This window comes from Taudactylus pleione, unplaced genomic scaffold (assembly GCF_031769625.1).
Source record: "Taudactylus pleione unplaced genomic scaffold, aTauple2 ptg000326l, whole genome shotgun sequence".
NCBI lineage: Eukaryota > Metazoa > Chordata > Amphibia > Anura > Myobatrachidae > Taudactylus > Taudactylus pleione.
The window spans coordinates 7,572,241-7,598,427 of NW_028284727.1; the positions used below are offsets into that span (position 1 = coordinate 7,572,241).

Sequence of the window (26,187 nt, forward strand, 5' to 3'; positions counted from 1 at the left end):
TAATGGCCTTTATAACACATTGGGGCAGATGTATGAAGCTGTGGAAAGTGATAAAGTGGAGAGTGATAAACGACCAACCAATCAGCTCACACCTGTCATTTTTCAAACACAGCCTGTAACATGACAGTTGTGAGCTGATTGGTTGGTCGTTTATCACTCTGCACTTTATCACTTTCCAGAGCTTCATACATCTGCCCCATTATGCCACACGCATTAATGCTCTTAATAACACATTATGCCACACGTAGTAATGACCTTTATAACACATTATGCCACATGCAGTAATGGCCTTTATAACACATTATGCTACACACAGTAATGCCCTTAATAACACATAGTAATGGCCTTTATAACACATTATGTCACACGCAGTAATGCCCTTTATAACACATTATGCCACACATAGTAATGGCCTTTATAACACATTATGCCACATGCAGTAATGACCTGTATAACACATTATGCTATACGCAGTAATAACCTGTATAACACATTATGCCACATGTAGCAATGCCCTTTATAATACATTATGCCACACGCAGTAATTACCTTTACAATACATTATCCTCAATTCAAATTACACCAATTAGTCCCTTATTCATGTTATGATACACAATGGTGCCCCTTTTACACAATGCCCAAATTAGCATCCCTTATACACACAACCCACAGTAGTAGTGCCCCTAATACAATGCCCACAGTAGTAGTGCCCCTTATACAATGGCCCCAGTACTGGTGCCCCCCATGCAGTGCCCCCATTAGTAGTGCCCCCAGTGGTAATGTCCCCTATAGCAATGCCCCCTATAGTAGTTCTCCCAGTAGTAATGCCCACATTAGTAATGTTCCCCAGTAGTAATCCACCCTATAGTAGTGCCCCCAGTAGTAATGCACCCCATTAGTAATGCCCCCTATAGTAGTGCCCACAGTAGTAATGCCCCCTATAGTAGTGCCCCAGTAGTAGTCCCCTATAGTAGTTCCCCCATTAGTAATGCTCCCCAGCAATAATCCCCCCATTAGTAATGTCCCCTATAGTAATCCCCACATTAGTAATGCTCCTTATAGTAGTGCCCCCAGTAGTAATGCCCCCATTAGTTGTACCCCAGTAGTAATGCCCCCGTTAGTAATGCCCCACAGTAGTAATACCCCTATAGTCATGCCCGCAGTAGTAATGCCCCCTATAGTAATCCCCCCAGTAGTAATGCCCCTATAGTCATGCCCCCAGTGCTGGTGCTTCTGAAAAAAAAAATACAAACACAATACTTACCTTAAGCCCCGCTACTGCTTCCGCATCCATTCAGTCTGACCGCGGCTCCACGGATCTATGGGAGAGACGTCATGACGTCCCTCCCTTAGTGCTCTCTGCGGGAGCCAGAGATCAGGAGGGTAGCGGGGGGTGACCAGCACATGTTTTGTTTTTTTCTTCTTTTGGGACTCAGTGGCGCCCTCTAGGGGCCGGCTCTATGGGCGACGGCTCTGTTAGCCTGCCCCTAGAACCATCACTAGTTGTAATGTACATATACACATAAGGATATGTGTGAGAAGATAGATGTAGACTATCTGTATGAGTTGTTTCATATGGCAAACCAGAAAATCAGTGATGTGGTACATATAGTCATAGGAGAATACTATGTAGAGTTTGACATAAGTAAATTTTTTTTGCATAAAAACACACACTCTTTTACTGTGCATGGGCCCAAAAACAGTATGCAATGAAGCAAATTAATGCCCTTTGCCCTTTCATGATATTAGCCAGACATCCCAGAGCCCTTCTGTAAGGTGCACAAGCCAGTGGGGAAGTTATATCTAGGGCCAGCCTAATCTAAAACACATCACCATGGGAACTGGACTTGGCTATTTTTCCATCTATTTAATATTGGCTAAAAAGGTGTTAATATACTCCAGTTAGACTGGTCTGGTAATGTACCTGTGTGTTTATTGAAGCATCTACAGACTTTGCTTTCTTTGTGCATCTGCAAATAGCAGGAGGACATCTGGCAGAGGAGTGAAGACAGTGTGGCTTAATAGCTCTCTGTGTGGTGAGCACCTGGATATTGGTATTTGTGGGATATTCTTCTGTGCTTTGTAAAACCCAATATATCTACAGTATTCCTTATATAAAATAAAGGTACTATTGTATCTCCCCAGGTGTGTGCCATAGTGTTTCCAAACTCATGGTTACAGATAGCACATAAGCCATATTCAGGTGACCAGCCAGTGCTGAGTAGGGAAAAAGAGCTAAACATTACAGAAGTATCCTTACAACACAGCATGGGATGGTGCTAAGGGCCCGATTCAGACCCGCTTATGAGCGCTATGCGCTCGCAAGCAGGTCGATGGTGGCCCAGTATGCAAGCTGGCTCTGTTGTTCACATGCGTGAGACCCGGATAGCAACGGGTAAACCGTTGCTCCGGGTCTCGCACCAAAGGGTGAGTGACAGTGTTGAGTGACAGTACGTCCCTTTTGGTGGGCGGGCCGGGGGAGTGGCTGCCCAAACGGAGGCGTTCCCATGTGAACTCCATTTGGGGGCGGCCCCACTGACATCATGAGTGATGTCAGTGGGAGAGATTTCGGCTCTGTTAGAGGGGCTTGCGGCAACAAGATTCTACCACAAGGGTCTCGTCGCAAGCCCGATGGTCGCGATGGTATTGACCATCGCGACCATCTTCCTGGCCGCTTCCTGGTCACCCACAGCTATGCGAGCGGCCAGGAGGCCGCTCTAAAAAGCAAGAAGGCCGGCCCTGATTCAGAGCCAGACACTCTGACAGAGAGCTCGCTGGCCGGCCCTGATTCAGAGCGAGCGCTCTGTCAGAGTGTCCGGCTCTGAATCAGGGCCTAAATTCTCTAGAAAACAAACATCCTGCCAACAAGCCTGTCGTTGGGTATTGGGGTAATAAGGTAGAAAAAATAGCATTTTTTACTGTGACATTACCTTATTTTTGATAAGGCTTGGGCATGACCATAGGGAATTAGTCCTGCAACAGCCTTGAGGGCTGGTATACCTTGGCTGGATGCAGCCGTGCAGCAGCCTTAAGGGCTGGGTATGACTTGGCTAGTCGTGGCTAGTCGTGGCCCGAGGGCCAAGGGTGAGATGTAGCCTTTGGGCTGTGGGAGCAGCCTTGAGGGCTGGTATGCCTTGACTAGTTGTGGCCTGAGGGCCAAGGGTGTGATGCAGCCTTTGGGCTGTGGAGGCAGCCTTGAGGGCTGGATGCAGCCTTGCAGCCTTTGGGCTGTGGAGGCAGCCTTGAGGGCTGGATGCAGCCTTTGGGCACTAGTGATGGTGCGCCGGACTGCACACTTTGGCTGCTGAGGAACGGCCAATGTTGCCAGTTTGACACTGGTGATGGTGCACCGGACTGCGCACTTTGGACGCTGAGGTGCGGCCAATGTCGCCGGGTTGACAATAGGCGCCAGATGCAGACATGCGCCCCAGGATGAGAATGCACGCCATGCTGGCTAGATGACATAAGCAGCACTAGCAGACAGCATGCGAGTCGGACTGCCTGGATGGAACAAATGGCAGCGAGTAAGCACAGAAAAACAGGATTCTGGACCTCGACTGGCGAATAGGAGACTGGGCACAACTGTAAACTTGATAAATGCTATCACCGGCATGGAGTGAAGGGCTGGCTGGAATTTAACAGAAATAAGGCCCAACCAGAGCAAGCCTCCCTAATGACAGACTGATGTGAAGCTGGGCTGTCCACAGAAAGGAGAATCAATTTGTGTGCACCTGATACTGCACACAGACAAGCAGTAATTAGTGCAGAGCCTCAGTAGCAACTAAGGCTGAAACTGAAAACAATATGCTGCAAACACAGATCCTAACAGGAGGGAGGAGGAGACTTCAGTAAATGATTGTTAGGCGTTCACCCCACACAGCATTGGCAGTGCGGTGGCTTGTGACAATTTCCCAGCAAGACCTGATAGTGAGAAACTGCTAAGGTATGCTAGATCTATAAGTGCCATCATAACTTAACACACAGTGGGCTTGACTCAGATGTGGACGCAATGCCAATACTTACGCAGTTGAGAGTTTGTCGTCTGACTGTGCATGCCTTGTAATCGCACTGCACATGTGCCAAGGTACCTTAGCAATGCTAATGCAATGTCTCAGCACACTACTGTGATTCCTTATGCAGAAAACTTGGTGCCAGTGTCTCAGTTCCCACTTCCATTCTGTGTAACCATAGGAATTATCGAAGGATCTGCAACCACCACTATGTGTTTGTAGGCACTTGCTTGGATCTGTGAAGCCTCTAGTGGGTGTCTCAATACATTTGCAGGTGGCTGCATGCATTAGCATATTTTTGCTCAGCAGCTGCGTCCGGGATCGCAGCTGTGATTGCATTAGCGTCCACATACCAATTAGTCCCAGTGCCTGTTGATACCTAAGGTGTTCCAGAAAAAAAAAACACTGTTGAATACAAACACAAACACCATAATCAAATATTTAATAAAAATAAATAAATACTGTATTTCCACACACCTTTTTTTTGCCCATCTATTAATAATCTAAATCCAGAAGGGATCTTATTTAGTCTTCCAGTTTGTTGTGCAATTGGAATTTAAAAAATAACACTTGGAGGATGCTGACTTGCACTGCAAAAAGCCACAACATGAGTGACAAGCCTCCTAGGTGACTGTAGGTGCAATTAAGTGCATTGATATAATGTAGTTCAATCATAAATTGTTTGAATTCATCAAAGATACAATGTTACACTTTCAGCTATAAGCATGTCCCATGTGGAACTTCAGTTCTGCAAAATACAATTTTTTTTGGAAGGAATGTTGGTTTGCCTGAATGTACTGTATGTGCTAGGCAAACATAGAATATATTTACTAATACATGCTTCCACATATAGTAGTCTCTGTTTCTAAATGATCCCCACAACATATTCTCTGTGTTTAAATAGGGTATATTTATCTTTTAAGCAAATAATGCATGAAGCATTTTGAAAGTGTATTAATAATGTCTAGCAGAATGTGTTAACAAGGTCAAGAATACTGAATGTCACAGTAGTTATATTCAAAAATGATAATTGTTTTTATCTTTTAGTGCTCTTATGACTATTTTATTTTTTAAATAGAAATCATATCAATTTCTACATACTAATAGCATAGTTGTAGAAATGTTTCTCATCCTAGTACATAAACAATATAGAGCTAATTTATTTGTCATTTAGAGATACACCGAACCACTTCTTAGGGTAACTACCTCAACCCCCTAGTATGTGTTCAGGGATCCAATGCTACCACTCCGTGAAGTTTTTGTCCAAATCCATCCAGTGGGAGGCCCAGAACAGGCTCCCTGGAACAAAGTTCTGCCCAGCGCCCCTGGGTTCTGCCCAGCATACACCAATGAGAGGTCCGACTGGGACTTCAACCTCCTATTATGTCTTCTGGGATTCAATGTTACCACTCTGTGAAGTATTGGTCCAAATCCATCCAGTGGAAGGCTCAGAATTGGCTCCTGGGTCAAAGTTCTGCCCAGCATGCACCAACGGTTAGGACCCTACCCCACCTAAAACCTGGCCAAAATCCAACTGGACCACCTTGCATTGTTTTTATCCAAATTGGTGCAGGGGTGTCTGAATTCATAACCAGATAAATATGTGGCATTTGTATAACACTCATTATTTAGTAATGCTTTAATAAGTAATAGATAATTAGCACAAGAAAGTTATGTAAGTTACAGTAGTATCTATAACCACATTAAAATTACATAGATATACAGTGTTTTACCTTTTAAAATGTTAAAAGGTTGTTTCAAGAGGTGTTACATGAAGTAACCAAGAACTCCCCTCCCCCCGACAGATGGTTTCTTTTGCAATGGCTGCCATTTTATTAGGCCCCGCACCCTTGTAGCAATAAGACGCAATTTGCAGGTCATTGGGGAAAGGGTGGGGTCAATATGATGCAATTAATTTAGAATCACATCAATATGTCCTCGCTCCCTCCTGATAGACCTGTGAGTCGCTGCCTTTTTCCATGAGGAGAGGGGCCTAGTGATGTGGTGCCCAGTCCTGCCCCCATCTACAGTCTGCAGACACTGAGAGAGTGTGTAATGTATGATACATATTGTACATGTGTGCTACAGTATATCTATATATTTCTATCTATCTGTGTGTGTGTATATATCTATACAAGGGTGGTTCAACAAGTAAGGTGACAAGACTTCTCATTTGTAATGTTCTCTATTCCATTCTAATTTCCCCCCAGGCCAGAACAGGTAGACCACTTTTTCCCCTCACGGCCATTAGACTGCACCTCATGTCAACCATACTGTCCCAACAACAGTTGTAAACATGGTTAAACATTGAGGTATGTAGTATGATCAGATTTCTGTGTCTAAAGGGTACAGCAGCAGCTGAAAATCATTGGCAAATTGTCAAGGTGTGTGGTGGTAAAGTCATGTCCCGAAAACAGATATGGGTTTGATAAACTGCCTTTGATAACAGCAGGACAGATGTTCAAGGAGAGCAGCAACTGGCCGGCCAAGCATGTCCACCACAGGCAGTGGTGTAACTAAGGGGGGTTGAGCAGGGTGTATGCCCTGGGTGCCATCGGACCAGCAGCACAGGGAGCGCCACCAGCCACGGTCCAGGACACCATGGTCAGTGTAGTGCTGACCGGATGGAGATCGGTCAGCACTACACAGTAAGTAACAAACACACGCCGGTGGCTGTGTGTTTGTTTTAATTAGCAGTCAATGAAAGTCAGACAGACTCATCTATTTCGCCACTGCCGGAGCTGTGCTGGAGCTCACTCATGAGCTCCATCTTCAGGCTCCTGCAGTGGGTAATGGGAGAGACGTCATGACGTCTCTCCCATAATGCAGAGCGGGTCGGCCCAGGAGGACAGAGCAGCAGATGGTGGCAGGAGCAGGAGCCGGATGGGGATTCAGGTAAGTGTTTTTCTTTTCCTTTTTTTTACGTGTGCACTGCTGGAGGAGGGGGGGACAACTTCTGGGGGCACTGCATTGGGGAGACCACTACTAGGGGAGGGGACTACTACTGGGGGCACTGCATTGAGGGACCACTACTGGAGGCACTACTGGGGGGGACTACTTCTGGGGGCACAGCATTGAGGGTCCACTACTGGGACCAATACCGGGGGATCTGCATCGGGGGACAACTACTGGGGGCACTGCACTGAGGGGACTATTACTGGGGAGGGTACTACTACTGGGGGCACTGCATTGGGGGACCACTACGGGGGGGACTACTGCTGGGGGCACTGCATCGGGGGAGGGGGCACTACCATTAGGGGACCACTACTGGGGAGGGAACTACTACTGGGCGCACTGCATTGGGGGACCACTACGGGGGGCAATACTGGGGTGGGCACTATAGGGGGCACTGCATCGGGGGACCACTACTGGGGGCAATACTGGGGTGGACCACTACTGGGGGCACTGGATAGGTGTACCGCTACTGGGTCACTGGATAGGGGTACCACTAAAGGGGCACTGCATAGGGGGGGTACTAATGGGGGTACTATATAAGGGGCTTATAAGGAGCTTACTACTGGGGGCACAAGAGGCACTGCATAGGGAAGGTCACTACTGGGGGCCTGCATAAGGGGGACTACTACTGGGGGCACTGTATAAAGGGCACTACTGGGGGCCTGCATAAGGGGGACCACTTCTGGAGGCACTGCATAGGGAGGATCACTACTGGGGGCCTGCATAAGTGGGACCACTACTGGGGGCACCGTATAAGAGACACTAATGGGGGCCTGCATAAAAGGGAATACTACTGGGGGCCTGCATAAGAGGCACCACTACTGGGGGCACTGTATAAGGGGAATTAAGGGGGGCTGCATAAGGGGGACCACTACTGGGGGTACTGTATAAGGGGCACTACTGGGGGCCTGCATAAGGGGGACCACTACTGGGAGCACTGCATAGGGGGGACTGCATTAAGGTGCATATGGAATGGAAAGGACTGTTCCCAGAGTGATGAGAACTAGGTGTGTCATGTTGACACGCCCCATTTTCCAGTGACCACACCCCTTGTGACCACGCCCATTTTTGGTGCGCACACATAGGGGTGGGGGCTAGATTTTTCAATTTGCCCTGGCTCCAAATACCTTAGTTACGCCACTGACCACAGGTGACAATATGTGCAGCATTGAAGTCTGTTTCAGAAGGACAGATGCATTCGAGTTGTTGATATTGCTGATGAACTGAACATCTCAGTGGGCACTGTGCACAACATTCATGAGCAAATGGGGCACAGGAAAAAGTGAAGTTCAGCAAATCGTCATGTCCTAGCTTCAGACGGGGACACTGATTTCTTCTATACCTTGGTATACAATTTGAACAAATGCTCAGAAGAGTATAAGGACTATGTGGAAAATTAATGTGTACCAAGACCATGCTATTGATCATACCGTACTGTACATACATGTATGAGCTGAACAAATTTACTGAACCACCCTAATTGCGGAACGTGTATATATATATATATATATATATATATATATATATGCCGTGGATTGAGCCTGTCGTTTATATATATATATATATATATATATATATACGACAGGCTCAATCCACGGCATGCAACCATCTGGGGTGCCCTTGGCATGTGACCACACAATCTACATAAAAAATATCATACAAACTCGGCACTCACATGCTTTTCAAACTGCAACTCCTTTGAACATAGGGAATGTTGGCTCCAAAATATTGCAAGAATTTGTTAAGCTGATCCATCTGGCCAGTCCCTACACTGATTCTCAGATAAATTAGCTTGATCTGCCACCTTTGGCTCAAGCTTGCATACATTTTAAACATGAAACTGGGTCCTGTCTTAAAGAGACAGGACCATATATATATATATATATATATATAATCCCAAAAAAATACAACATAAACTTATATATACATATATACAAACACAATGGTTCCGGCTCTCCCAGGTATATACCGAAATTGGCCCGATGCCTGCACAAACAACTTTAGCAATACTTATCCGACATGATGCGGCACTCAGGGAACTTGAATCCAATAATATTCTTTATTTAAACATCAAGCAATGTTGCAGTGTCTCTACAAAGACTGACACTTTCCTTGGGCTATAATCACAAAACAAACATCTTACCTTAAATACCAACACCCGTGATACACGTGCTACAACAGACCCACACAGGCGGCACACATAGGATGACATCATCATCCAACTAGTTCAGTGATCCTTCACCATAGTAACCAAATGTTACAATATATCAAGATACAGACAAACATGCTAGCTTATTATCATGGTTCCAGACACTTAATAAATACTGCATGAATTAAAGCAACACTAAATCACATATAGCTAATATGTGTATAGTATAATAATAACTTCATGTAATTAGTAAAGCAACCTAATGTACAGTAGGTGCACATAATCAATTAGAAAATATACCCATATAACCATTATAACTATCAATAAGGACTGACACAAAGACAAACAAACAGACAAACACCATGTGAAAAGGCATGAAGTATATCCTATATATGAAGCATGACTAGTTATTTATATAAACACAGAAAATTAACTAATTGACCACTCTCCATTAATGTACTTCACAAAAAGTTATGCACACCGAGATGGTCGTTAAGCCCATCTCTCAACGGCTCTCTAACTGTAACAATTTTAATGCACGATCACCCCCCGATGGACTGTGGGACATGATCAATCATGCGGTAACGAAGGGTCGATAAAGGATGTGGGGCCATACAAACAACAGGCTGCTCACTATTACTATTAGTCAAAGCAGATCATATGGCTGACCAGTGTGCTGCCATACGCTCTTTAAAGCTACGTTCGGTTTTACAATTTTATGAAAGGCCACAAGGGCACACAATCTGGTAAACTGTATATTTGGTATTACAAGTAAGCTTATAGTTGATATAGTATTACCTACCAGAGTGTGGGTGAAAAAATGTATCCCCTGCAATTTAATAGTTATATGTCGTACAAGTGCACTTAATGTAGCCCTTTTTACCCATAATGAACTGGCGGTTAGATTAAATTTTAGGTCTAGTTATGTTAGGCTTGACCAAATTCTTGTAGATTACGACCTCATTTATATCCAGTCATTAATTTTACATCCTGCATTTTCAGATCCAGATCTGATTGGATCATCGTCCATAACCTTTCCAAAACATGATTAATATGTGAACTAGCAGAGTGGTGCTCTTGATTTCATGGTATTGTTACATCTAGAAAGAATATCTCGATCTAATTTAAGTACTTTAGACTTAGCTACAAGCTTTATATATATATATATATATATATATATATATGTATATATATATATATATATATATATATATATATATATGACAATCCAGGTACTCGGCACTACTACCCAAATGCAGTTCAACAGTGGTTGGTGCCTTCCTTTGATGCAGATAGCAATAGAAGAAAAAGCAGGCGGCACTCAAACAGTTAATGAAAGGAAAGACACGGAACCTCCACAAGTCTCAGTCAACGTTTCAATTCATTAAACAAAATTTTATGTCCTGATGAAAATTCTATTTAATGATTTGAAACATTGACTGAGACTTGTGGAGGTTTCATGTCTTTTCTTTCATTAACTGTTTGAGTGCCGCCTGTGTTTTCTACTATTGCTATATATATATATATATATATATATATATATATATATCCACCCCAGGTTGAACCCTGCATTTGCCCTGGACACTGTAAAATTGTGATCAGCCGAAATGGTACATGTCTAAAATGGATTTGGCACAAACAATGTTCATTTATTATGTTGATGTCTGCTTGCTTCCGAGATAAACAAAAAACAAAGGTTGGATCACAAAGCTGCATTCGCACGCAGCAAGCCGATGTTTGCAATCTGCGCATGCATATAAGATGCATTGCATGTATGCAAACCAGGCGCTCCGATCGGCAATGCAATTGCAGGCAATATGCAGTCACATCACTCAGTGAATGACAGGAAGTGCCATTTGTGGGTGGTGACGGGGGCTGGTCGTGCGAACGCAGGCACGTCAGTGCGTTTCGAATGCCGTTGCAGGGGCGTGCATAAATTATCCACAGCGAACCCATAGGCAGCCTCAGTACTCACTGTGTTCACAAGGTTTAGCAATTCCTGCTGGAGGGTCAGGTCAACCACTGTTCTACGTCTTGGTCCGATGGTTCTCGAAAGTACCGATGTTTTCACTGTCTTGCACATTATTACGGATGTGAGTGAAGGTAAGAGCGCGTCTTTATGAGTGCTGGGTGTCTTCATATTATGGTTCGGTGGCAGTGCGTATGCATTCATTAGCATATTTTCGCAGCAGCCGGGTGCATTCAGTTGCAGACTTGCAATCCATGCTGAGTCAGGCCCAAAGACCTATCATATTTTAACTTTTAATGCTATTGACTCTTGTGAACAATCTTAATTTGGACATTCTCCTTTAAAAGATTATATCTGCCAATTTCTTAAAATGTAGGGATTGTGTTATGAATATTATTAAATAAAATACGCATAAGGCTATGTAATTTGGAGTCAATAAATATAGAGTGTGTCGGGAAAGGGTAAGCTTTTGGATTGAAGCCTATGGGCTGGATGCACTAACATTAATTATGCAGCAAAACCCCTAAAAATGTTTTTTTTAAGGGGTTTTAACCACATTTCTCACATGCTTCATGATTCGGAAAGGAAGGCATTCCGCAGCTTGGAGCCAGTGGGCAATGTCACCTTCAGATGGAGTTGCCAGTAGACGCCCATGGACTCCAAGCACGACCCCTTTTCATGTGCGTCGTACGATGCATGCGCAGAGGGACTTCTGGGTCATAAACCCGGAAGTCCTTCTATCACAAAGGATAGCTCTTATCGAGAGAGCTGTCCTTTGTGATTTTCTTCATGCATATAGGCATTATTAACGCCAGCATGTATGCGATGAGTACGGGATGCATCGCATGCAAAATGCAATGCTTAATGCATCCTGCCCCAGTTGAGGCATTGCCTGTGCTGCGACACATGATGGCTGGATTGCTGTTTTATCTGCTTGAAAGGAAAGAAGTAAAACCTTTTTCTTATTTCAACTTCTGCTATTGGACAATCAGTTATTTCGCTATAATACTGTGCAATCACATAATTAAGGCATCATAGTAGATTAAGCATCACAGCCTACAGGTTTTTTGAGACTTCATTTATTTCCTGTGTTACTCTTGCTATACTGTTAGTTAGGCTTTAAAAAAAATCCTCTTAATTGATAGAACAGTTAGATGATCTTGGCAAGAGGGCTAACAATGAGGAAGGAGATGACATATTTAATGAAGTCTTGAATGATGGATACATATACAGACATGTTTGATGTTCTGATTGGTGTCTGAGGAAATTAGATCTCTAGTTAGTTGCCAAAGGTGCTTTCTGAGAATTCTAAAGATGTGCCTGACTTGGAATACTTATGAGAATAGCCAGGGTACATCTGTTTAATGAAGTAAAGGGCAAGCTTTCAATATGGTAATCTCATTGAGTGAAATATACATAATGTATATTGTCTGCTTACCAGAAATAAAACTGATTCAGTAGTAGAACATTGCTATGAAAAACACTTTTATCCAATATCTGTTGTTTTACATAAACATATTAGGGATAATTACAGAGCAATGCTTGTGTTTAAACAAAGGAAACATAGTTCTTCATATGAGAAAGACAACTGCTTCAGAAGACTCCATATGCTTACATTTGCTCCAGAAGACCGCTTATGCTTACATCCCTCCCCTTGATATAAAAGAAATTTTTTTTTTATCCCTTTGCACCATTTCATATTAAAGCTAAATATTCCATTAAGATGCGTATCCACTACATGAGTGTAGAACGACTGTTCGATTAAACATCGTAATCGTTCAATCGTTCATCATCCTGTGCAGTGGATAATGTGCCCATACTGAACGATATGTCATTCAGTGCAGGCACCCTCCCTAATTCCCAAACATGCACAACCTGATGATATCGGCAGGTTGGCCTGCATGTTCAGGCGATGACAGATGCCGGCAACGTCCAGCAGGAGCGCGCAACGCTGGTTGTTGCCGGAGTATTCACTGCATAATTAATGAACAATTGAATGATAACGATGTCGTGATCATTCAATCGTTCAATTTTATAGTGTAGTGGATAAGCACCATTAGACCATTTGAAATGACAAATGTTCATTTGCACTTACTGTGCTGAGGCTCTCCTTGCAAAATGAAAACATACAAATATCCTAGTTGGCTGTGGTCTGAAAAGTTGACATTCAGAATGTCAACAGTCAGAATGTTGACACCAGAATGTCAACGGGTTCTGAATGTTGACAGTCAGCATGTCGACATGAACTTTAGGTAGACAACCAATATGTCGACATTCAGAAATGTCAACATTGTTAAAATGACGATATGTTCACCAGAATGTCAACATACAGTTCCTTGGTTATTTTAGCCTTAACCCTAATGCCTTACCCAGAGGTTCCCAAACTCCACTATTACATTCCAGGTTTCAAGGATATTCATGGTTGAGTCCAGGTGGTTAAATCAAATTCACTGAGGTATTAATTAGGTTACCTGTGCTCAAGCATGTCATTCCTTAAAACTGTAATGGTGGAGTTGGGAACTTCTGCCCTAACCCTCAACCTAAGTCTAACCCTAAACCTAACCCTAACCAAAAAAATAAGCAAAAAAACTGTATGTCAACATGTAAAATATAGACATTTTACCCATAGTTAAACTATTGGTTGTCGACCTAAAGTCTATGTTGACATTCTGACTGTCGAATTTAAGAACCTGTCAACTTTCTGACTGTCGACTTCCTGAATGTTGACATTTCACTGGATCCCCATCCTAGTAAACTGGAACATTTAGCCACTGAATACTAAGTTACATTGTGGGCAAAATGTAGCAGCTGGCACTGAATCCTGTAAGTTTTATTTCAACAACATTCTAGTTATGCCATTAAATATTATACATACTACAAACAAGTACCCCAGATTATGTTTTATAAAGGAACATTTTTGTTCTACTTCTCTTGGACTTTTATGGCTACATAAAAGGAATGGGCACATACAGTAGTTGTATAAATGTGCCTAATGACTGGTGATGAAGTTATTTTGCAATGTGTAGTTACAGTTTCATACAATGCAGCCTGGCCAGATTCAGGACTGGGCATAGTTGGCACTTTTCAGTCATATCATGTAGGCTAAAGGTTGCTTTTCTTTCAGCAGTTAAAACAAAAAAAGGAATTTATAAAAATCATGTAATGGATGTGGAGATGAAATGTTTGTATAGTCGCAGTGGCATAACTACTGTAGGTGCAGGGGGTGCGGCTGCTATGAGGCCCTGACCGACCAGGGACCCGGCACTCCTCCTGCACCTACAGTGCCAGGCCTCAGTCCAGGCCCCCATTCCGCACTGCCCCTCCTGCACCCTTCTCACTTCCCTCCCCTTGATGTAACTGCTTTGTGATCGCGTCCTCCTCCACCGCGGTCACATCCTCCCGGTCGGCTCTCCCTCCAGCTCTCCTCATTGACTGATACTGGGAGGAGACATCTAATTTTTTTGTCTCATTTGTTTGATATATTGATCATCAGACCTGGGACCAAGCAGCCGTGCAACCGACACAGGTACCAAATAGTACCCAGAATAGCTACTCCCCCTCTCTCCTTCGCCACATAATAAGAAAGCATATCTTTATTTGAGTCCAGGAGTCTGCTATGAATAAGAGACAGTCGAGACAGACTTGTGACCCGTTCATCTTGTTTAGATAGAGACTAATTAACGGTGATCTAACTAATAAGGTACTGTCATCAGAACTATTGCAGCAATCCCCTAAATTCGAACAAGAAATAACTTAATATAAATATTTAATCCTTGGTACAACAATGCAAGGAATACATTCTGCATCACTTCTATATATATATACTATATAATCCTTAGCAGTCCTTGATCATTCATGCCTAGAAAAAGTGACTAGCATATTGTGACTTCAAAGCTCCGGGTTTAATATTTCCCTGCAGCAGATGAGAGGCTACTGACTGGTTACATTATCTGTGTATCTATAAAGTATCACTCACACTGTTACAGGTCTAAAAACAGTGTAATACAGTTCTTCTACCATAAGGAGATGGTTGTAAAAGTGAATACTGGGCCTGATTCAGAGCTGCTCGCTCTGACAGAGCGCTTGCAATGAATCAGGGCCGGGCTTTTTTTTTTTGGAGCGGCCTCTTGGCCACTCGCATAGCTGTGGGTGACCACCCAAAGCTATTGCGAGTGGCCAGGATGATGGTCGCGATGGTCTTGCGACGAGAAGACCCATCGCAAGCCCCAGAGAGCTCTAACAGAGCCGGAAGCTCTCCACTGACATCACTTGTGATGTCAGTGGGGCCGCCCCCAAACGGCAGGCGTTCTCATGGGGACGCCTCCGTTTGGGCAGCCACCCCCCCCCGGCCCGCCCACCATCCCCTTTCGTGCGAGACCCGGACCGACAGAGTGCCCTGTCGCTAGCCGGGTCTTGCGCATGCGCGTGACGGAGCTGACTCCGTCGTGCATATGCGCTGTGGGCCACCATTGACCTGGTTGCGAGCGCTCAGCGCTTGCGACCAGGTCTGAATCAGGCCCACTGTTTTAAGCAAGTATAGTTATAGTCTCAGATGAAAGATAGTTCTAATATGGTTTTAATCAATAAAGTTAGGTCAGGGAATATACATAGTTTGTTAATAAGTTAGGAGGAAGAAGTATTTTCTTAGCTATATCACTAAAATAAAAATAATATTGCAATGTTATATATAGTAAATTGAATTATATAGTGTAATAAATTAGTTATGTTCATGAATTGAATAGGCTGTCTCCTAACCTGGTTTAATAATAAAAAATACAGTAAGTGTTATATAAGTATTGCCATTAGACAATCTCTTCTGATAAGGTTAAGAGAGCCTTTCTGTGTAATAAAGTCTTAGGGGTATATTTACTAAAGTGCAAATTTTTAGAAGTGAAAATGTTGCCCATAGCAACCAGTCAGATTCTAGCTATTATCTTCTAGAAGGTGCTAGATAAAAGTTAACTATAATCTGATTGGCTGCTATGGGCAACATCTCCACTTCTAAAAACCCGTACTTTACCCGTACTTTAGTAAATACACCCAGTCTACCTAGCCTTAGATCAGTCTTCCAATCTTGAGTCTCTGCTGCATGGGAACTTCACCTCTCTGTCGGGGCTTACAAGGGTTTAGAGCAAAAAAGGATGTCAATGAAGAAAAGTAGCGCATGGTCCACAGCCCGTCATGAACATTCAACCTCCGAGTATTAATAGTTGATAAAAGGACATCACATATAAATATAGAAGTCTGTAAATAGTTGGAAAAAAACACTAACTCCCATCTGTAAGTTCAAAACCTCTTTTCCCATCAATCTCAGCACATACTGTACATGACCCACATTATTTAACCAATTTTTCTACTTTGTAGAGACAATCAACTGAAAAATGACATGCCGGCTGTCAAAATCCCGACACGGGACTAAAGATAGCCGTAGATACCCCGATGCCTATCTTTAGCTCCACGCAAAAATCTCGAATGAAGGTAGGCGGGGACAGGTTAGGCTATGAGGGAGGGGGTTAGGTTTAGGCACCACCGGGAGAGTTAGGGTTAGGCTATGGGGAGGGGGGGTTAGGATTAGGCACCACTGGGGGGGCTAGAGTTAGGCATCCCCCAGGGGGGTTATGTTTAGGGTGTGGGAAGGGGGGTTAGGCATCACCCGGGGGGTTAGGGTTAGGCACTTGGGGGGAGGTTAAGGTTAGGCACCACTGAGTGAGGGTTAGGGGTGGATGGGTAGGGATGGTATACTTACCACCCCTGTTGGCAGGGGCATATCTATAATGGGTGCAGGGCGTGCGGGGAACATGGCCCCTGGGTCCAGGGGGGCCCCGCACTGCACACCCTGCACCCATAATATTACTTACCTCACCAGAGTCCTACGTCGGCGCGGGGTCCGGCGCTGGAAAACGGCGGCAAGTTTCCCATCATTTGCACATGCGCAGTACAGGGAAAATGGCTGCCGCTGCCATTTCCCGGTGACCTGTGCATACATTATAGACTCTGGGCACACTCTAGTGCCCAGAGTCTATAACTCCAGTGCTGGGCGCGCACAGCTCAGTGCGATGCCTGGCAGAGAGGAGGGGGCCCGTGTCGGAGACTGCACATGGGCCCCCTCCTCTCTAGAAATGCCCCTGCCTGTCTTCAGTCTAATCTTCAGTTATCGGGATGATGCTGTTGGTACTTGAGCCGCCGGTATTTCATACCGATTCCGTTGGACTGTGCCTTTGAAAACTACGTTGATGCTTTACAATACTGCAATGTGGGGGATACAATAACAAATGCTCTGATTTAGGTATAGCCTTACATTTTTAATGCTATTATTAGGAGCTAACTCTGATACTGTTATATGTGAAACTATTATTGAGATACAAATTACACTGTATACCAACCTCTCTTCCTGCAAATCCTTCACTCTCTTGGTCTACGTGGAACTGCCCTATCTTGGCTGTACTGCTACCTCTCTGATCGTTCCTTCTTTGTCTCCTATCATGACTCCTCTTCCCCACACTTCCACTTACAGTAGGCATTCCCCAAGGTTCTGTTCTTGGACCTCTCCTATTCTCCCTATATACGTCTTCTTTAGTTGAACTCATCAACTCTTTTGACCTCCAATATCATCTCTATGCTGGTGATACTAAAATCTACCTTTCCACCCCTGACCTCTCCCCCTCTCCCCTCACCCATATCTCCAACTGTCTCTCTGCTATCTCTTCCTTGATGTCCCAGCATTTTCTTAAACTTAACATGTCTGAGACTGAGCTGATCATCTTCCCACCCTCTTCCATTACTTCACTTCCCACAATTTCATTATCTATTGATGGCACAACTATCTCCTCTAGCCCCAAAGTGTGATGTTTTGGAGTTATCCTAGACTACTTAATCTCCTTTAAACCACACAATCAGCACATCTCGCAGTCCTGTTGTTTCAATCTCAAAAATATCTCCAGGATTAGACCCTTCCTCACCCTGAATGCTACTAAAACTATCATCCACTGGGTGGTTATCTCCAGATTGGGCTACTGTAACCTTCTTCTAGCTGGCCTCCCAGTCTCCCACCTCTCTCCACTACAATTGGTCCTCAATGCTGCTGCTCGGCTCATCTACCTCTCTAAACATTATACATCTGCCTCCGCTCTCCTTCAAGCCCTACACTGGCTCCCCTTCCCCTTCAGATGACAATTCAAGGTTCTTACACTTACCTACAAATCCCTCACCCAATCCTCTCCCACTTACATTTCTGATCTCATCTCCCTTCACACTCCCGCCCGTCCACTTCGCTCAATAAATGCATGCTGTCTCTCCTGCCAACTGATTACTTCCTCACACTCATGCCTTCAAGATTTTGCACATGCAGCTCCTTACCTTTGGAATGCTCTCCCTCTCCCTATCAGACTCTCCACCTCTCTACAAATCTTCAAACTGGCTCTCAAGATCCACTACTTCATCAAGGCCTTCCAGCTCTCATCCTAACCCATTTCATGCTCTTTCCTCCCTGCTTACCTTTTCTGTGTCACCGCTGTCTGTCTGCCCGTCCCCTTTAGAATGTAAGCTCTCACAAGCAGGGACCTTTTCCCTCATGTGCTTCTCCTTATACTTTCTTCTACCCCTTACTCCCCATAAGGGCACCTAACACGTGACTGCTAACTCTCTGCTGGTTATTGTGTGTGTTTTAATTGCTATTGCAGCAATGTATATAATGTCCTTGTCCTGCACTGTAATGTACTGTAAATTACTCATTTCTTGTTCACTTATTAGGTTATGTACTCTGTAAGGTGCTGTGGTACACTTGTGATACCATATAAATGAAGGATAATAATAATAATATTAATAATAATAATAATAATAATAATAATTGAATCTGTGCAACATATGCTCTATTTTTAAACTATCCTAATCTTTGAGGATTACAATGGTTTCTTATACTGAAAAAGGCAACAGTATACAGCTGCTTATATAATTTTTGAGGACTACAATACTATGTGAATATCAGTATATTTTTGTAGCTCAAAGAGCTACTTAACAATTTATTTATAGGTACAGTATGATGAGCTCATACTTACTACTAAATTCTCCGGACCTGCCCGGGTCACTGAACACGGTTTTCAAGCCATGTCACAGCAGCTTGAAAACCCATTTACACCACAGACTGGACCCAGGTTATTTCCAGGACTTCTCCTCTGCCGACGCTTGGAGATGATATCATGATGACAAACAACTTGTGATTGGCTGTGAAAGATAGCACCACTGACATTGATTTCTTCATTACTCGGGCATATATTATGCTTTTGTGTATATGAACTATCTTTTTATTTATTACAAACTGAGTTGTTTCTGCTCTAGAGATATTAGCAGTTTTATTGATGCCTTATATTGAATGTAGATTGTATGCTGTAAATACAATAAATGGTTAAAAACATAAGAGCAAGTCGGATGTAACTGTATGCACGTACTCCAGACATGTACTAATTTTTTACTAATTAATCACAATTTATGCTTTACTAATGACACAAATTGTGCCTGCGTTTTGGTGCACTATTATTGCCATCACTGCATCAGCTCCTGTATTGTCCAAACTATGCACCTCTTTTACAGATTATGGTCCTCATTCAGACCCGGTCACAAACGCTGAGCGCTCGCAACCGGGTCGATGTTTAGGCCCTGAACACGCGCAGCGGCCGCACTGCGCGTGCGCAAGCTCCGGAGCGAGAGAGAAACTCTCTCGCTCCGGAGCTCACTACAAAAGGGCCGGCTGTCGATGTTGATAGTTTTGTAGGCGTGGCGGGGGGGTGGTTTCACTAACGGAGGCGTTCCTTAAGGAAGGTTTTGTGGGCAGCCACACTGACATCAGTAGTGATGTCAGTGGGGAGCTTCCTGCTCGATCAGAGCAGGAAGCTCCCTGGGGCTTGCTGTTGCCGAGACCCAACCTTAGGGTCTTGACGCAAACCCCGATGGTCGCGATGGTCTTGACCATCGCGACCATCAACCTGGTCAGTCGCTAAAGCTGTGGGTGGTAACCCACAGCTTAGCTAGTGACCAGGAGGCCACCCAAATTCAGAACGAGCGCTTACTTCTTGTGAGCACCTCTGAATGAGGGCCAATATCTCTAGAATAGGGGTGGGCAATAAACGGCTCCCCAGCTGTTGTAGAAGTATACATCCCAGCATGCCCTGCTCCAATTTTGCTATTTGGCCATGCTAAAACGGTTACAAGGCATGCTGGGATGTGTAGTTCAACAACAGCTGGAGGGCCACTTACTGCCCACCCCTGCTCTAGAAGCTAGTCTTGGTCATAGCACATTAAAATAATGCAGTATTTTAATATTGATTGGATGCTAGAGTTCGCCAATGTAAATAATGTGGCAGGGATCACAAAAGTCAAGCAGAAGTAATTTAGTTATGCAACATATGCATAAAAGTGGATATTAGAATTAGTTTCCATTTTTAGTAAATTAAGACAAATAGGACTATACAATAAAGGCCTTTAATGTTATTATGTGCTAGACTTGCTAAAAGGTCAATTAAACAGTTAATAAGTCAGTAGAAATCCCTTGATTAAGCATAATCTTTTTTAACACATGCAAATAATTGCCTCGTTTAAATGTGCTTATCTTAGCACTGTTGTTAGGTGTACCATTATTGGTGTGAGCTCCCAGCTCTGCATATCTGTGATTATTGAGAAACATAATTTGCAAAACAACCTTTTTCTTGTAATTAGATCAGATAAATGGAATTTATTTTCTTCCCATAAAAACCTTGACATAGTATGTACTGAATGTATCCTACAATATACAGGAGTTTATATGTAGTACTAAAATAAATCATTAGCAGTGATTAGAATGCTTATGGCTAAGTATTTTTATAAAAAATTTTTAGTTTTAAGATTCGTATAAAATTATTTTAAAATGTAATTGGTGAACTATTGAACACATTGGTGATGAATTAGATTTATGCTCAGTACACACTAGGAAGACGGATCGGTCAGTAGACAGATCGGACGTCTGAGTGGCCAAATGGTAATCTATACACATTTACCAATCAGTTGCTGAATGTGTCTGGGCTGACATTACAACACATTTAAATTTGCCCACACAGTTAAGATGTCAATGTCGGCGGTTCCTGCAGCCAATGTATGGACGGGACGGTGGGTCACATGCAGATGCATACAGGGTTGCTGACAGCTCTGCTAGGCCGCTGTACTGGGTGGGGGCGTGACCAAATCAAGGAGGTGTGCCGATGGCAGATCCAGGTGAGGCCAGTGCGATCTCCCCCCCACCCCCACATACATCAGGCAGGGAGAGAGAGTATTGACTGCTGCTGTATATTGCAGCACACCGCAGCAGTCAGTCCTCTCTCTTGATGCCCGAAGTACAGCATCTTGTTACAGAGGAGTGGGGCTGCAGGATTCGGACCCCTCCAACAGGCCCGGGCCAGGTAAAGAGTGCTCTCACCCCCCCCCCCCTCGGCAACCCATTGATACACCAATATTTTCTTCAGATATATCGCCATTGGCTGTGCTGCAGAGCTGACTTGATACAGTATGTCTGTGAATGACAACAGGGATATACTGTAGTTACTAGACTGGCGTACTACATACCACCAGCCTATATCCTGACAAATATCTTGACGGGGGGACTTAAGATAGGCATCAAAATACCGACGCCTTTTTTAATCCCGACGCCGGAATATAGAAGGACGCCGGACCGATCAAGGCAAGTCCGGGTGACTTAGCACTTAGCCACGTTTATGTTTAGGGACTCCCAGGGGGACCTATGGCTAGGCACAACCCGGGGAGGGTTAGGGTAAGGCTAGGTGGAGGGGGAGTTAGGGTTAGGCACCACTGAGGGGAGGTTTTGGTTGGTCACCCCCCGGGGAGGGTTAGGTTTAGGGTTCAAGAAGGGAGGGTTAGGTTTAGGCACCCACAGGGGGGACTTAGGGTTAGGCTCCACGCCAGGAGTCTTAGGGTTAGGCACCACTAACGGAGCGTTAGGGTTAGGGCGGGGAGAGGGAAGGGTTAGGGTACTTAACAGCCCTAGTCGGGGTCTTGTCCTGTTGGGCTTCTGTAGTCGGGATTTGAACCGCCGGTATTTCATTCCTGTTCACAGACATAGCGGCCAATGCACTTGCGATATATTGTTTGTCGATAAAAAGGATTTGTGATTCACAAGTAGATTAATAACAATAATAATAAATAATAATAATAATTTTATAGTGATTCATCCAACTTGCTGCAACATAAGTTTTGGTGCTTCATACAGCCATATAGTTAGTTATGCCATCAGCATGCATTCTATGTGCTTTGTTTTTTGTGTACACTGCTGTGTTTTGTGAAAATTACGAGGGAAATTAATGCAAAAACTGAAGAACATGCTATACCTAGTTGTTTGCTCTAACTGCAGTTGCAAATTAGCTCCACAGTACAATGCAAACTAAAAAAAAAAAGCACCTAGCACTGATTTAACGATCATCAGTGGTAGTAAGTAAGATAAAGATAGCAGTATTGAATCCATGGAAACTATTCCACTGGTAGTACAGGCTACTAGAAAAATGAAAACAAATGTTAAAGGCAGTTAATGATGATCGTATATATATTTCTGTTCATTAGTTATTGCTATTGATGATGGAGATGGAATCCTGCAGTTTATTATTACATACATTTGTAGGATTTTGATTGTAAATATGTTTCTCAGTACTGCACATTTTTTAAATAATTATATGAGTGTAACCCCCCTTCAGTGTGCGGTGTGGTACATAGGTGCATTTAGAGTGATACACCTCCTATTGCCTCAGGCTAGCTCTCCAGGGTGTGGGCAATACCTGAAAAGGGGGTCCCTGCCCATGCAGGCTTTATAACAGTCACACATATAGATACAGCTATAGATAGACACATACAGTAACAGTTCTTTTGAATAACTTGGGCGCCAGACCTTCTCATAAAAATAAACCAATTTATTTCTCTCCTCCTGCACATGACTTTAAAGGACAAGAATATGGTTACAGCAGCTTCTCCTCTCCCTCCAGCTCATATACTTGGCATGTCAGATGGTATATGACAATCTAATGGATATGGTTACATTACATCACACTCTTCTTCACCAGCACAGTCTTTAAGCACAGTCACAATGAATGCTTTGCATTTTACTCACACAGGTCCACCTGGCCCTTTGCTGGCTGGTGCCTGTAGTTCTCCACTTCACATGTGCAGGTCCACCTAGCCCTTCGCTGGCTGGTGCCTGTAGTTCTCCACTTCATACGTGCAGGTCCACCTAGCCCTTTGCTAGCTGGTGCCTGTAGTTCTCCACTTCATACGTGCAGGTCAACCTCGCCCTTTGCTGGCTGGAGCCTGTAGTTCCACAGCTTCACACACATCTCACATAACTTCTTTTGCACTCTGCCTCTCCTTTGTCTCTTCTAAGACAATATACAGAGTGTCTCATACCCAGTCTGCCTCTCTCTGCTCCCCTTCTCTTTCGCATGGGACAGCCATATACAGACTTTTCTATTGGAGCTATCAAACTCTCAGCAGCAGCCCATCCTTATCCTACAGGAATGGCTCTTATAGCCACACTGCTACCACAGTGACCCCCCCTTTAATGGCTGCTGGGGGGCTTTTATGCATAAGGGACACCTCTGGTACCTTAACAGTAAAAGCTCCTGGGAAATTCCACTTCCCCATCTCTTCAACACATATACTTGCGTCTCTTACCCCTCTCATGGGAGCTGAAAACCTTCCAGCTCTTTCTCTGTGGTCTCTCACAGACTTTATCTCAGTGGTCTCACTCCAGACCTATTTCTCCTTTGGCGTTAGATGGGCATCATGGCAGTCACCATGGCCCCGCCAATCTCCCCCTGCCAGGGGAGCACGAGGGCTACATTTCTGCTTCCAGCTCTGACTCTCCCGAAAAAATGTCTCCTCTCTCCCAAATTCTTCTTCTCAATCCCTTTGTTCTCTCCCCCTCCTCCCTCTGCTCTGCCAGCTACCCACCCAGTCTTCCCACCCCTGCGTGTCTATCTCTCCAGCCCCTCCTTTACCTGAAAACTGATCCCAGGGTCTCAGGCATGTAATATCTACAACAGGAAGCAAGCTTTAACTCTGAGAGGGGTGTATTTACAAATACCATCCCTTAGAGGGTGTTACATACTCCCCCTATTAGGTAGGTATGCTTTAAAATATATACATTATTTTGGTATACCTGGCTAATCACTTGCACATGCAGGCACACCCGACTCACACTGGTGCACACATGTAAAACCTTGCAATTTCGTATGTCACCCCACATAATAAAAAAAAAATTTCAGTGGTGAAAATCACATTAGATCACATTTGCATGGAAAAAACCATTAGCAGTGAATAGTATGCAAAAAAATTTCACATTTCCAACAATATATCCCACTACCCCCAATGTGTATAATAACACAAGAGTCACGGGTGTCCTCAAACACGTTTGTTCATACATGAGTTATAAATTACAATTTTAATGTCATACAACGGAGTACCTGCCATGCCTGCCCGTTGAGTCTCCTCCCCTCCTCAGGTCAAAAGGAGACAGGTGGCTCTCGTGGCCCCTCCCAATACCCCCAAACTTTTGCGGGTGCAGGGTGCACTCCCCCCAGCTCTTCTCTAATGCTGGGCAACTTTTTACATGTGCTCCCCCCAACTTCTGGAGGAACACACAACAATTCCGCTGAGCTCGCTCTCCTCGCTTCCCACGCAGATGGGATGAACGGCACTACAAGTCCCAGGAATACTTCACACATGTGCTTCTGCTTTTAAACAGTCTCTGAAACACTTTGGCACTACCACCATTTTGCACTTGACACTTTGTCCTACTGCGGAGTTACACTGGTAACTTTAAACAATGGGGTCAATCTCCGCCTCCTGAACCCTTGGTCTAGCTGGGACACCCAGAGAAGATCAGACACGGTGTCTACCAAGGGGTTTGCTCCAGCTGGATTTACTGCATTTAGTCTATGTATCCTGCGAGCACTTCTTCCATTTTACTGTGCTCGAGCCCCATGTTGGGCGCCAGTTTGTAACCCCCCTTCAGTGTGCGGTGTGGTACATAGGTGCATTTAGAGTGATACACCTCCTATTGCCTCAGGCTAGCTCTCCAGGGTGTGGGCAATACCTGAAAAGGGGGTCCCTGCCCATGCAGGCTTTATAACAGTCACACATATAGATACAGCTATAGATAGACACATACAGTAACAGTTCTTTTGAATAACTTGGGCGCCAGACCTTCTCTTATAAAAATAAACCAATTTATTTCTCTCCTCCTGCACATGACTTTAAAGGACAAGAATATGGTTACAGCAGCTTCTCCTCTCCTCCAGCTCATATACTTGGCATGTCAGATGGTATATGACAATCTTATGGATATGGTTACATTACATCACACTCTTCTTCACCAGCACAGTCTTTAAGCACAGTCACAATGAATGCTTTGCATTTTACCCACACAGGTCCACCTGGCCCTTTGCTGGCTGGTGCCTGTAGTTCTCCACTTCACATGTGCAGGTCCACCTAGCCCTTTGCTGGCTGGTGCCTGTAGTTCTCCACTTCATACGTGCAGGTCCACCTAGCCCTTTGCTGGCTGGTGCCTGTAGTTCCACAGCTTCACACACATCTCACATAACTTCTTTTGCACTCTGCCTCTCCTTTGTCTCTTCTAAGACAATATACAGAGTGTCTCATACCCAGTCTGCCTCTCTCTGCTCCCCTTCTCTTTCGCATGGGACAGCAATATACAGACTTTTCTATTGGAGCTATCAAACTCTCAGCAGCAGCCCATCCTTATCCTACAGGAATGGCTCCTATAGCCACACTGCTACCACAGTGACCCCCCCTTTAATGGCTGCTGGGGGGCTTTTATGCATAAGGGACTCCTCTGGTACCTTAACAGTAAGAGCTCCTGGGAAATTCCTCTTCCCCATCTCTTCAACACATATACTTGCGTCTCTTACCCCTCTCATGGGAGCTGAAAACCTTCCAGCTCTTTCTCTGTGGTCTCTCACAGACTTTATCTCAGTGGTCTCATTCCAGACCTATTTCTCCTTTGGCGTTAGATGGGCATTGTGGCAGTCACCACGGCCCCGCCAATCTCCCCCTGCCAG

At 44.3% G+C, this 26,187-nt stretch overlaps 1 protein-coding gene across 1 annotated transcript in view; it reads right to left on the minus strand.

Moving 5' to 3' along the window:
• The window catches only part of NKAIN2 (sodium/potassium transporting ATPase interacting 2), a 1,110,439-nt gene that overhangs the window by 545,747 nt on the left and 538,505 nt on the right, over positions 1 to 26,187 (minus strand). The window lies entirely within an intron of this gene.